Source organism: Marmota monax, unplaced genomic scaffold (genome assembly GCF_021218885.2).
Source record: "Marmota monax isolate L192 unplaced genomic scaffold, Marmota_monax_Labrador192_F-V1.1 WCK01_AAM20220418_F8-fsc00002, whole genome shotgun sequence".
NCBI lineage: Eukaryota > Metazoa > Chordata > Mammalia > Rodentia > Sciuridae > Marmota > Marmota monax.
Genome location: NW_026693571.1, coordinates 15,318,851 through 15,332,444, shown reverse-complemented (window position 1 = coordinate 15,332,444; position 13,594 = coordinate 15,318,851). Strand labels below are relative to the sequence as shown.

The 13,594-nt window shown below is 38.4% G+C and overlaps 1 protein-coding gene and 2 long non-coding RNA genes across 4 annotated transcripts in view; 1 reads left to right on the top strand and 2 right to left on the bottom strand.

Annotated features, from left to right (window-relative positions):
• The window catches only part of LOC124102470 (uncharacterized), a 36,652-nt gene extending 35,294 nt beyond the window's left edge, over positions 1-1,358 (bottom strand). Inside the window, exon 1 of the long non-coding RNA XR_006854883.2 lies at positions 725-1,358. This is a non-coding gene — a long non-coding RNA (uncharacterized LOC124102470). The remainder of the gene's footprint in view (positions 1-724) is intronic.
• The window catches only part of LOC124102469 (uncharacterized), a 92,940-nt gene extending 90,421 nt beyond the window's left edge, over positions 1-2,519 (bottom strand). The window contains exon 1 of the long non-coding RNA XR_009228149.1: positions 2,287-2,519. This is a non-coding gene — a long non-coding RNA (uncharacterized LOC124102469). The remainder of the gene's footprint in view (positions 1-2,286) is intronic.
• Nfkb1 (nuclear factor kappa B subunit 1) overlaps positions 1,566-13,594 on the top strand; it is a 126,271-nt gene continuing 114,242 nt past the window's right edge. For both annotated transcript variants that reach the window (XM_046458762.2, XM_046458761.2), the window contains exon 1: positions 1,566-1,955. The gene's annotated coding sequence lies outside the window, so the exon portion shown is untranslated. The remainder of the gene's footprint in view (positions 1,956-13,594) is intronic.

Here is a 13,594-nt window from a genome sequence, read left to right as displayed (position 1 = left end):
CTTAGAATGAAGGGCCCTTGTAGAATGCTCACAACTAGTCCACAAAGAGGAGAAGGTTCATGTCAGGAGAAAAATCATTTTATATAGATTATACATCCATCTACTACAATATAGTAGTGGCACAATTTCTAATAATGTCCCATAGTAACGCAGACTTTCTAAAAATAACACAGACTTTCTAAAAGCCATTGCCTTTTATGTGTTTGAACCCTCTGAATTCTAGGTGTTTGTACAGCCTCAGGAGCTAAATAGCTTGGACACATATTGTTAGGCAGCCCCAAGTTCACCACAGAGGCTCACTCAATACCCAGTAAAATGGATCTCTCTCTCTTCTCTTTCTCTCTCTCTCTCTCTCTCTCTCTCTCTCTCTCTCTCTCTGCCAAACCTCCGCCAAGAAGGTTCTTATAACCTCATAAGGAAGGGGAAATAGGAAGTAGACCTGAAAGGAGAGCAACCATGCTATGGGCGATCTGGGTATCATAGCAACACCGCCTAGTTACTACCTATTCCTGATGTTTCCAAATTACATTCACATTTGACCTCATTACGCTCTAAAATATCTACTTTGGCTCAAAACTTATTTGGGGAGCTAACCCACCCCGTGGTATCCACAGACTGTGCCTGCCTGGCACAATGTCCGTGGAATAAAGAAGTTCAAATGCCAATGAATGGTCATCACTGGGAGTACTAGTAGCAGATTCTCCAGAAATAAACGAAAACTCACCTCCGCCAGATGAAGATTTCTTTCTTTCTGAGTTGTAAATCTAGATCAGTCGCTCCCTTAGCTATAATTCTCTCCAAGCAATTATAAAGGCCTGAAAGTGCTCTGCAAATGAAAGTTCTGAACAACTGACCTATAACCAAGATATCACCCAAGTCCCAGCAGATGTACATACTTCACTGGGCAGAAGTCAGTTATGATATCGAAATTCCGGCTTAATCTGTAAAGAGATCTGAGTATAACTGAGACACAGTTAAATGGAATATACACATGAGACTTATTTTTATATGCTGGCATGCTTGGATCCCTGCCGAACCCTCTTCCCCTCCAGCTGCCGGGGCCTGCCCTTAGGGGCTCTGGGCGGCCCAACCCTAAGAGCCCAACAACCACCGCCTCCGCATCGCCCGCTTCCCTACACAATCCGGCCCCGCAGGCGCTTCCTGGGGGCGTCCTCACCCGCTGCAGCCCTAAGAGTTTCGGGAGCGCCAGGCCGGGAAGCCGGAGCCGCTGGGGGGGGGGGACCCCAGCATCCAAGGCCGCCTAGGGAGCGCCCTCGCCCAGCCCCGAAGCGGCCGGGGGGCGGGAGCGAGCTGGGCTACAAGGCCGGTCTGGGGGCGATAGGCGCCCCCACAAGTGCGGGCTTCCCCCACCCCCGGCGGCGACCCCACCTCCCGCCCCCGCAGCGTGCGCGCTTGTGTCCGTCTGTCTGTCTTCTATCTCGACGTCAGTGGGAATTTCCAGCCAGGAAGTGAGAGAGTGAGCGAGAGAGAAAGAGAGAGAAGTACACCAGCGAGCCGGGGCAGGAAGAGGAGGTTTCGCCACCGGAGCGGCCCGGCGACGCGCTGACAGTTTCCCCTGCCCTTCCCGTCGGTCCGGCCTCCCGCCGCCGCCGCCCTCGGCCTGTACGCCGCCGCCGGCCGGGCTCCGAGAGCCCCGCGCAGCCCAGGCCGGAGACCCCGCGGCCAGGAAGGCGGCACCGCCGCCGCCCGGCCACCGCGCGCCCTGCGCTTCCCTCCGCCCGCGCCGCGGACATGGCGCGGCGCTGAGTGGCCCGGCCCGACCCGGCCCGGCAAGATCGCGCGCCCGTTCTCCAGACCCGACCCGACCCGACCCGCACCGGGCCTCTTCAGGCTCCGGCTGGCCGCTGCTCTTCCTTCCCCAACCCGCTGGCCCGCGCCGCCGCGGAAGGGGAGTCCACAGGCGCAGGGAGGCCGAGCGCGGACCCGCCACCAGGGTAAGCCAAACTCGGGCAAGTGGGGGCCACTCTGGGGACGTGTGGCCGGAGTCCCGCTGCCCACCCGCCCCGCGCCCCCTCCAGCAGCACTTGGACTTCCTCATTCCAGCGCTAACCTCTGGGCTAGACCATGGGACAGGGTTGACAGTAGTTCAGAGACACATGGGTTTGGCGACAAGGGGGAAAAGGCACATCCGGACTTCGTAGGGGTTGGTCGGCCGAAGGGCCGCGGCCTCGCGGGCCGGCATTTCTGTTTAGGTCTCCACCGGCGGGAACAAGAGCCGGAGGGCACCTCTTGCAAACTTTTTTTTTTTTTTTTTTAAATCCCTACCTCCAGCCCTTGCTGCGGGGTGGCGAGAAGGCTGAGGTGCGCTGCGGTGCGGAGGAGAGAGGGGAAGGTGGTTGGTGCAGTGCAGAGCCAGATTTCACCTAAGGGCGTTCCATGAAATGAAAGCAGAAGTGCTTGTCAGTCCTCTTGGCTAGGAAAGCCCTTCCCAGCTCCCCAAAATTGAACAGGAGATCCTATTCCTTCCTTTCCTACTTCTAAAAGAAGCCCCTACTTCTCTCTCCCTCTTACACATACACACACACGCACACGCACACGCACACACGCGGCATAAAGTGTTCACCTGCTAGAGGACCTGCATGATGATTTTCAAAAAATAAGGACTTGATACTTAACCTTCAAAGTCTGGCATTTGAGAAAGAAAAGAAATTACCTCCTTAAAGCACTGTTTAGATACTTGATTATGTAAAACTCTTGGACAGTGGCACCCTGCATTGTGCATGACCTCTGAAAAATAATGATATAAACAAAGCATATCCTAAGTAGGTTTTCGAGTGGTATTTCAAAATAGACACCGATGGAGATGTTGGCCCTGGTTTATTGGTCTATTCTGTACCTTAGATGGGACTTAATGATACAGGATTCAATCATCAAGATTTAAGACATTTTTATGGACTTTGTTAAGTAGAGCTTAACTTTGCTCCTTATGAAATAACCATATTTATCTCTTAGATTTTTGTTATAAAGCTCATAACTAAGTAATGGCTGTGATATTACTAAAACATTTAAAAGCTGTGTTATCAACAGACTCTTGTACTAACTGATGATCTTTAGTAAATACTAAAACTTGGGATCAAGATGCTCAATTAGTTTTCTAGCAGAATTCCTCAACTGAATATTCTTGTGTAATCATATTTATTAAAACTTTATAGGGGAAACTTGATTAAAATAACGCCTTTAATGTAAGTAAGTTGTTTTTCTGATTTTAACTTTGTGCTTTCTAGAGATGAATTCTTTTAATGTTTGATGCCTTAAAAACTTATGTAAACTTAAAGTACTTTTTTGAGCTTATAAACTTGGAAAGACAGGAAATACAGAGCTTTGTTTCCTATAGCATTTTACATTTATCATTTAATTGAAGTGCTAAAATAAAAAGAACATATATAATGGATGGAAACATGAAATCTGTTGAAACTGTTCATCCATATCCATATACCCCAAATTCCTAAATGTTCTCCCTCACTTGTTTAGATAAAATGTCTTCCTAGGTTGCAGACTACTAAACAAACCTGAACATGAAGGAGGACTCATATATAGATTTAATGCTGGAACTAAAATACTATTTGCTGGGAGAGGTAAACCACTTCTGAACTGTTTGAAAGACTTTTTAAGCAAAATAGTGTCTTCCTATTGAAGGTTGGTGGCAATTTGACAACCTGTTATCCTTAATTTGAATTTTCAGTTTTATCTTATGTTCTGCAGTTGGCAATCTTTGAGCTGAATAAATGCCCCTGTTTTTCAAACTTAGTAAATACTGGAGTATACATACAGAGATAGTCATTCTCCTTTGTAAATACTGCTTTGATCTTTGCACTTCCTTTTTTACTTGTACCTCTTAAACAAGATCATCTTTGATGACTGAGTTGCATTTGGTTAAAGCTCAATTTGTCTGAACTAGGCAGAATTTTAGATTTAGTAATCATATTCTTTACATTTTTCTTGTCATTGTTTCTTGAAACACATTGAAGTCAGTTTTAGAAACCTAAGTTTGTGCAGGCTGTTTTTACTACCCTTTTAGAGTTCCAAATAACTAATTAAGTAAGTTACTACCTTGACTTTCAGAGATTGCTTATTGTGGTAGGTAGGAGGTCTAGATAAGGAATTGGCAGCAGCATGGATCTTGGGCTACCATTCAATCAGCAAGCCCATATTTTTACCTAATTTATGAGAGAGGTATTCCCCTGTTCAGCAGAGGTGAAAGTTCTGGCTTCTAGGGGAAGTGGTTACTTCATAACCTTCAATTAATTTGAACTCAGGCAAAGTAAGAAAAGTAGTTAACATTTTTAAACACTATGTTAAAATAATTATATTGAGTTGCTATAAGAATTTTTTTGTTATGGTTGCTATTGCTTTGCAGTGTTTGGAGATCAAACCCAACACATGTTCTACCTCCAGCTATGTACTGCAACTTTGCCATTTGCATTTTTTATAAAGTATTCAAAATATTATATTTTTTCTCTTCAGAATTTATTAGTAGATCTTTTGTTTTGAGCCTAGAGATGCCTGCAATACGAAGTATACCTGGAATGCAGATAGGTCACAAATAGAGTAAATACTCACATTATACTCTTCTAGTTTACAGACTGAACAGGAGTCCCTGGAGCAGCAATGGATGTATATGAATCAATGGCTTTGCAAAATGTCTCACTAATTTGTTGTGTTTTTAGTGGGAAGATTGTGTTGTTTGGTTGGCTTATTGACTTTCTGTTTATACTATGAATTACATAAGGTTATGTTAGAAGAAGCAGGAGAAAAAAAGAATAGAATTTCAGTACTGGAGGACACTTCAAGGTAGATGTCTGCTACTGCATTTACATTTATTTCGGATCAGGGTTAACTGACAAATGTCTTTTGGTAACCAGTAAACCACTTGGAACAATTTATCCTGTTTTCTGGGAATTAATTATGATTTGTGCTGTGCATCTCTTGTAAGTGCTCAGCTTAATTGTGGCGTTTCTATAGAGGTAAGCAGGTAAATCATTAGGAGCATTTATATTAGGAGATTTGAGGTTTTAAACAACTAGAGGCTCTTATTCAGCCTCAGGAATGTTTGGATGTTGTAGCACAGTCCTGCAAATGAGTTTGGTCCTTGAATATGCATGTGTATGTGTATATGTTTGGGTGTGTGTGTGTAAGTGATATTTCCACAGACTTAATAGTTAAGGCAACATAAACATGTCTTTGTACTGTTTCTTAAATGAGTGTACAATGCCTTACTTTTAAATAAAGAGAGAAAAAGGAGAAAGTAGTAATATGTTCATAAGGATGAAATTGCTTCATATCTTTGGTCTCTGCTGTTTTAGAGGGTGTTCCTGGTGCGAATTAATAAACTATATTTTAGGTAGATCTGGCCTTGAAGATCAACCAATTGCTTAGAAAATAAATTGTGAAACAAAATTGTATTGTTTTACCACAAAGAATTTAAAAAAAAGAATATAAGATGTAATTTGTTAAAGATTGTAGAAACCATCAGAGTAGAGAATATGGATGAAAATATTAGTTTAATTTAGAGAATTAATCATAACTCTTGTATTTTAAAATTTAAAAAGAAATCCATTATTTTTTAGTCCTTATGTCTTGTATAGTAATAAGTGCAGATTTATCAGTAATACAAGTTTCATCTGCCTTAATTCATTGCCTGTTTTTGAAATTGAAATAATGATATTTGTGTTTTAATTATCCATTATAAATTGGCTTATTATTTTTCATTTCTCTTTCACCTTTAGACCAAAAACCTTATCATTAGGGTCTTATTCTGATCCATGCTGTCAACACATATCAGCAGTTTTAAACTATCTGTAGATGCTATTTCTTGAAACTGTGAAAAAGTATTAAACTTTAAAGAAGAATGTAAATATTTTAGATGACTTATTCTTTTGAAGAACCTAAATTATTTTAAAAAGAAAAACAAAGAGCTATTTGAAAAATCAAATTCTATAGTTCTAGCTAAAAAGAAGCAATATCTAATTTAGATTGAAAAGAAATACTTAGCATTGTGCTTGTTGGCGCATAGTGAGCAATAACTGTTGAATGAATGCATGCATTTAAGTTGTTTTTATTTCACTTTTTAAAATGGGCATCCTTTTGTGTATGGAAAAAAATTACAGTTGTCTTGCCTTCTGGTAAGAAAGAAGCCAAAACATACTTATTGCCTCCTAGATATTATATTATCTAAAGTGTACTTGAAGATTAGTAGGACAAGTAAATTATTTAAAAGTACCCAGTATCTTCCCAAAGGAAGCATTTCATTTTGAAATAGAAGTTTATGAACTGGAAAGGGTTTTGTAGTTTCAAAGTTTTAGAGGCACTTGTCAAGCAAGGCAGTAAAGTAATTGAAATGATAAATGGTGCATGTACAAGAGAAAAAAAAATGTTATTTTTTGGCAAAGTTAGAATTTCTCTAAACTCCATTGAAAATGCAGTTTCAATATGAGCATCTCCAAAAAAGGAAACAATGCTGTAAATACTGCTTTCTAATCTAAGGATTATTAACACTTAGGTAAATTCATCGACCAAAAAATACAAACAAAATGTGTTATGACCTCCAGAATTAAATATTTGCCATCCATAAATCTGCGACTTTTGGAATTTCTAGATGGGAAACCTTAGAAACAAATGGGCAGTTAGCAGGGTTTACAGTACTTTCCACTTTCATAGCTTAATGGTTTTGCAACACTATAAAATCCTGGCCTCTTTATGGTGAGGTTTGTACATTACTTCTCAGTTGAAATTTTTTCAAAAAATTGACCTTGAAACCCTGTATCTGACCATTTAATCTTTGTGGACACAATTTGTAAACGAAATATACCATTCAGACTAAAAAAGAACAAAATGACAACACTCCCATCCTTGTGTTGTGCCCTGGGAGAGCCCTAAGACAATCTTTGAGGAAGACAGAGCCATTGAACACTGCTCACTGAGCTTTCCTGCCCACCTAATTCTTGTTCTGACCCTGACCTCTCTTTGCATCCCTCACAAACACATTCAAGTTTTTAAAATTAGTTATACAAATCAGTGTATACATATGTGTATATTAAATCTTTTTTGTTGCCAACAAATTAAATGTCTACATATATAACAAGTACATTGTTAACCTGTCATTACTGAAAAATACTCTGAACTTGAATAGCTGTATTGTTTGTTACTTAGAGTAATAAAATAATCCAAGCACTTGCTTCTACTTCCCCATGGGATGGCTATCAGAGAATGATAAATTTTTCTATGTTCCATTACATGATCAATTCAGCTTCTGGGCATAAACAAAGCAAACAAATCTATAACTCTGTCATAATCTTTACAGTGCTATTCAAAAGTGTATGGACAATTCATACATTTCATGGTAGACTTAATAAAGCCATTGAGCTTTTTTTTGATGGGAATATTTTGATAAATGAGGCTCACTGAAGTTTCTAGGATAGATTTACTCTTTGCTAACTTGAACTAAAGAAAGAACAAGACCTGCATAAATTAAGTACATTTCTAGAGAAAATATTGGAACATTAAAAATAACTTTTTATTGTTTTGATGCATTTTATTTGTTAAAATAGCAGCCATTTCAAAAAGTATTATTTTTATTATGTGTCATGTGGTTTGAACTAGCAAACCGTATTTCAGTGTCAGAGCATACTCATCCCTCATTTTCCCCAAATATTGATTCTAACATATATCAGGCATGCAAAGAAGAAAAATTAAAGTGATGGCAGACTCCCTAATCAGTCTGTATATTTACTGGTTCTCTTCCCAAGCCTGCAAATAATTAAAATAGTGAAAATAAATTACTTAATTATCTTAGAAAACATGCCCTCCAAGATGAGAATTTTAGGAATGAAAAAATGACTAATTTTGGATGTCTTAACATAAATTCCTAACACGTTTTATTGCTATTTGAAGAACTTCTTTGTCTATAAATTCTTAGGGATAGGTTTATTTTGTAGAGTTAATCCTGCAAAATTGGTGTTTGGCCATTAAGACTTGATTTATAAGGTCCATTGTCTTTTTCTTTTAAATGAGTTATGTATTCTGTTTCTTTTAGAAAGTCTACTATAATAACTAAATAGGAGTAGTTAGTCCAAGTTGTTTGGAGAGGTAGTCTAATCCCTTGCATGGTATTGAGGGTAAAGGAGAAGAATCCTTTACAATTTACAGTTGTAGTGTAATGCTGTGCATGTAAGACAAGCACTTTTATGACTTAGAAAATTAAAATCAAGATGATGTATAAGGTTGGAAGAATTGGAAGAAATTTGAAGTGGAAAGGAAGAAACATGAAGAAGGTTAAGAATAAAAGTAACTCAAATTTAATTTTGCTTTATTAGATATTCAGGAAGATACTTTAAGGGATTATATAAAACCGTCAATTTACATAAAGTCAAAACTGAAAACTGAATTAAAATCTAGGAATTGGAAAAGTTTTTTTTTTTTTTAACTGAGCACAAATTGCTAATTTCAAACCAACCAGAAAGCCTGGGAGGAGACAGATTAAAATGAAACAAAAATATAGCAGTTTTGTACCCTATTCATTTAATTCATGCATTTCTTAGGCTACTAATACACATTAAGATATATAAGTAATATGTCTGCTTAGGGGTGTGTGTGTGTGTTATTAAACCAAGAGACTTGATGGATTTGGTCAAAACAAAGGATAATAAAAGAATAGATAAAGGATTAAGAGGAGAGCATATACAAAATTAAGTCTTGAATGTGAAGAGAAAATAATCTAGAAAATGAATCAGAAGGTGGGTGTGGTGGTACACACCTGTAATCCCAGTGACCTGAGAAGCTGAGGCAGGAGAATTGCAGATTCAAAACCAGCATCAGCAGTTTAGCAAGGCCCTAAGCAATTTCTGGAGACCCTTTCTCAAAAAATAAGAAGGGTCAGGATGTGCAGCTTGATGTTAAAGAGCCCTTGGGCTCAAACTCCAGTACCAAAATAAATAATAAATAAATAAATCAGAATTCCGGAGAAAAGGATCATTTACATATTGCATGGTTAAAGGAAGAGGTTAGAGTGAAAAGAACAGAGAGGTTGCCCATCAATATTACCATTTTGCAGGCATTCCATGGCATAATATCCTATTTTAGATAAATTGAAAACCATGGACACTCTCCCTGTACTCCAAGAGCATGTTAGAAGTCTCTTATGATTGAGTAAACATCAGTTCACCTGGGAAATTAATTTCAAAAACATGGTATCTGGCCACAGTTAAATGTATTTCCTTGCTCTCGTGCCATATTATACCATTCATTTGACATGTTTTTATGGTTTCTCTCCATGAGTTTACCCAATTTCCCATTTAAGACATTTAACTAAATTTAACAAGCACGCAGAACCTTTTAAATATTTCCTGATTATTTTAGAACATTACATTATCAGTCATTTACCCTGCAATTATGGTTCTTTTTTATGATGGGTGAGGAAAGTATTCTGTTTCTTTTAGAAAGTCTACTGTAATAACCAAATAGGAGTAGTTAGTCCAAGTTGTTTGGAGAAGTAGTCTAATTCCTGTTGAAAGGTGAGGGTTTTTTAGGTGATTGTTCTGTATTTACTAAATATCTGTTAAACTGGAGAAGTCCAGCCATTCCAGGCAAGTCTAGAAAAGGATCTGATTGCTAAGGCACTCAGGTATGTTCATGAAGATGTCCTCATCAACATGCAATATTAAATTTATCGCCAGCATTGTTATCCCAGCACATTAGGGAATGCAGTTGGTAGCCCACTGTGGGCCCTGCAGTGGGTTTCCCAAGCTAGCAGTCTCAGAGCCCTTCTTTATACACTCCTTCAGTCTGTCAAGTCCTATCAAGTCAGCCTTCTCAACTCCAGCATCCCTCTCTTCCTGTTTCTGCCATGTCTCCTGATGCATCGTCTCCTGCTTCCTGGTGCATCTTTCTTTCCTGTGTAAGAGTGAACTTTCTAGCGTACAAATCTGACCAGGTCATTGTCTTTAATTTCTGAAGTGAATCTCAGTTGTCCTTACAAGTGGATTCCTGCATACCTCACCTCCCGCCCCTACTCCTCACCTATCCCCAAGTCCTCTCTATCAGCTGTCATGTCCTTATCCTCCTTCTCTTCTTTGGATGCTTTTGCTTATGCCCTCCCTGAGTGAGAACTCCCCTCCCCAGCCCTCCTGCTGACTGCAACCTTCAGGTCTAGTCAAGCATCACCACCTCTGCCATCCTCCTTTCTCACTCTCCCTCATCTCAGCATCAGGAATTGCACTGTCCCAGTCTGTTATTTGTTCCAAAAAATGAAACATCTTCAGGGCAGGGTTTATCTTATTTACATTTTATCTTATTTACTTATTCAGTAACTGAATAAAATATTGGGAAACGATGCCACTAATTAAGCTCTGTGGCTCTGGGCGAGTGGTTAACTTCTCTGTGGAAAAAAAAAATGAGAGGGTTAGATTAAATGGGCATCTACCTCTAAAATAATTTGTTTCTTTGATGTAATTACATTAGTTGGAAGACTTCAAATTTTCTTGCTGTATTGAGATAGATTGACTTAAGAAAAATTCATGAGTAGTTGCAAAGTCCATTCTTCATTATCAATATAAAGATATGATCAATGGTCTGTTTTGTGGATAATAATTATAATCTTTGGTCCCAATCTAGTTTTTTCCTGACATCCAGATATTTTATTATTAACTATTCTCTTATTTATATTTCTCTAAAGAAAGTCATGGCAAACTTAAGACTGAAATTGAATATAAAATTAAATATTCAACTCCAGATCAATGCTAGGTCTCATTAATTATAACTTTATTTGGAGGAGGAAAAAGGGAAAGTGATAGTGGTCTGAGCTGACTCCTCATCTGTCATAGAAGGAATGTCTACAATTGATAAGTCAAGAGAAAAGATATAAAATTATTGGATATGTGAATAGATCCATCAGATAAACCAAACACAGAAAATTATGAGTGTTAAAAAGCTAGTATCTCTGAAAAGCCAGATTGGCAGTATGAAGAGGTGTAGAGTAAGGGAACCTTTGATTATTTATGTGTTCCCATCCTTATGTAGTAGAAATTTTTTTACTATTTTCTCCTTTATTTTCTCCAGCTTTATCACAGTACAGTTGAAAAATAAAAATTACATATATTTATTGTACAAGAGGATATTTTATGCATCTGTGTGTGTGTGTGTAAAATGATTAAATTACGAAATTAACATAAGTAGGATTTTAGTTTTTCAGCAGTAATTCATTTGAGTGTTTTTTTATGTGCCAGGCACAGTTCTAAGTACTGGGAACACAGTGTTGAACAGGACAGAAATTTAGACCATCAGGGAGCTTAGGTCATGTAATGCTTCTTGTTTTTAAATTTTTCTTTTGTCGTAATCATTTTTTGAAGTTGAGGAATCACCTAACTGAAAAGTGCACAGATCGCAATGGTGCACCTTTAATGGGTTGTCTCACTCTGAGACGCTTAACCTAGGTGGTGGTCAAGAAGTAGAACATCGCCACACCTCAAAAGCCCCCTACTGCCCCTTCTTACTCAGGACCGCACCCTCCGCTCATCTGAAAGTTTCCATGAATGACTCTTGGATTACGTGTACATTACTTCCATGACTCATAAGACTATCAAGAGTTCACTGAATGAATTAATAACTCTGAACTGCCAATAATGAGCTTCACACAAATAAGAATTCTGCTATGGATAAAGACCCTACAATCAGTTCAGATATTCCTCATCAAACAGAATGTTGTGTTTTTTTTTGTTTTGTTTTTGTTTTTGTTTTTTGCCTAAGACATTAGTAAAAAAAAATGTATATAGAACAAATCACATTTCACATTAATTTATCATTTATAGATTTAAGACTAAAATTATCTTTATTGCTAAGTTGTCAGGGTCACTGACAAAGAGACTTGGAAGAAATAAGGATGCACATCTGACTCTCAGATGTATGACAGTGTAGTTCATCTCTTCCTAAAGGGTTTATCTACATCAGTCCGTGGTCGGTGTGGAAAGGGCCTCATAACTGGATCTAAGGACTGAGAGCTCCCTGCATAAGGCCTGATTTTGATGCATGCAAATCATTAAATTTTTATATGTGTAATTGGAAGGTCTTTGCTGTACTCAGTACTCAGGATAGGAGCAAGTGGCTGTGATTGTTCCCTCAAGGGAGCCTTTTCTCCCTGGATCCAGGCCCATGGTAGCCATAGACATAGAACCAAACATTGCTGGTTCACATGATGAATCATTTTCTTTTAAAACAAAGGACAAGGGGTTGAGGAATATGGCTCTGTGGTAGAGCATGGTCTAGCTTGTGTGAGGCTCTGGGTTCCATCTCTAGCACTGTTAAAAAACAAAGGATATATTTTTGTAGGTTTTTGAGGGTTAATAAGATGAAAATCCAAAATAAATCATATTCAGAGTCAAGAGAATAGGATTTGTTTCTTTATAGTTGAACAAAAGAATTCTAGTCTCTTAACGCATAATCCATGAGGTCTGCTTCTACCTTAATCTGATAATATAAATACTTAAAAATGGTACTCAAGGCAAAGGCCGGACATCAAAATTAAATTTAGGGAAGGAGAAAACCTGTAACATTAGAAATGCAGAAGCAAAAGGTCAGAACAAAGTCCAGTATATCAAACCTTTTTTTAGTGACACCTGAACGAAAGACTTCAAATCATAAATAGATGCATTGAATTGGTTTTTTAGAGGAAATGGAAAGCAGGATTGTATCAAGAGTTACTTAAGTGATAACACAGGTTTTTACCCAATTTATTATAATCCATAGAGCTTCTACAGCTGTACAATTTATTCTCAGCAGGTTGTCCTACTATAACATTAATAAAAATGAATTTCACTTAGAATGGAATCTGCCATTTGATATAAATGACACAGTAATTAAAATGTGTCCAAAACATCTTTTTGATCCTATGAATGTTAGCTGTGATTAAGAACACAACCATAGGCAAAGATTTGTTTCTTATGGAACACTTGGAATGCATTCTAATCACTTCACTCAGAAAATCCCTGTCCCCCTTGGTTATAGTGAACATGATAGGGCAAGAATTTAAATGTTTTTGTTGTTTTTTTCAGACAGGGCAAATGAGGTTATATTTATTATGTTTAATTGATTCTAAGAGGCACATTTTCTCCTTTGACTTCATTACATATATACTTGGGGATTTTATTGGTGTCTTACTGTTATTAGTTTCTGATTTGATTTCATTATGTTTAGGTAATATACTGTATTAGTCAGCTATCAGTGTAGTGAAATACTTGAGGTAATTTACTTATAAGAAGCAAAGATTTATTTTAATTCATGATTTTGGAGGCTCCAGTTCCCAATCAGGTGGGCCTATTATTTGGGGTCTCTAACAAGACAGTACTCAGGGTAGGAGCATGTGGCTGTGAAAACCACTTACCCATCAACCAAGCAGCAAAAGAGAAGAAAGAATGGGCCAGGGTCCCACGATCTCCTTAAAGTGACATTAAGGACTTTCCAATAGGCCCTACCTCCTAAAAGTTTCACCACCTTCCAATGCTACCACCCTTGGGGACAAAGCCTTTAACATATGAACCTTTGGAAGGCCCTTAGCCAAACCATAGCCCATACTCTGTATGCTTTA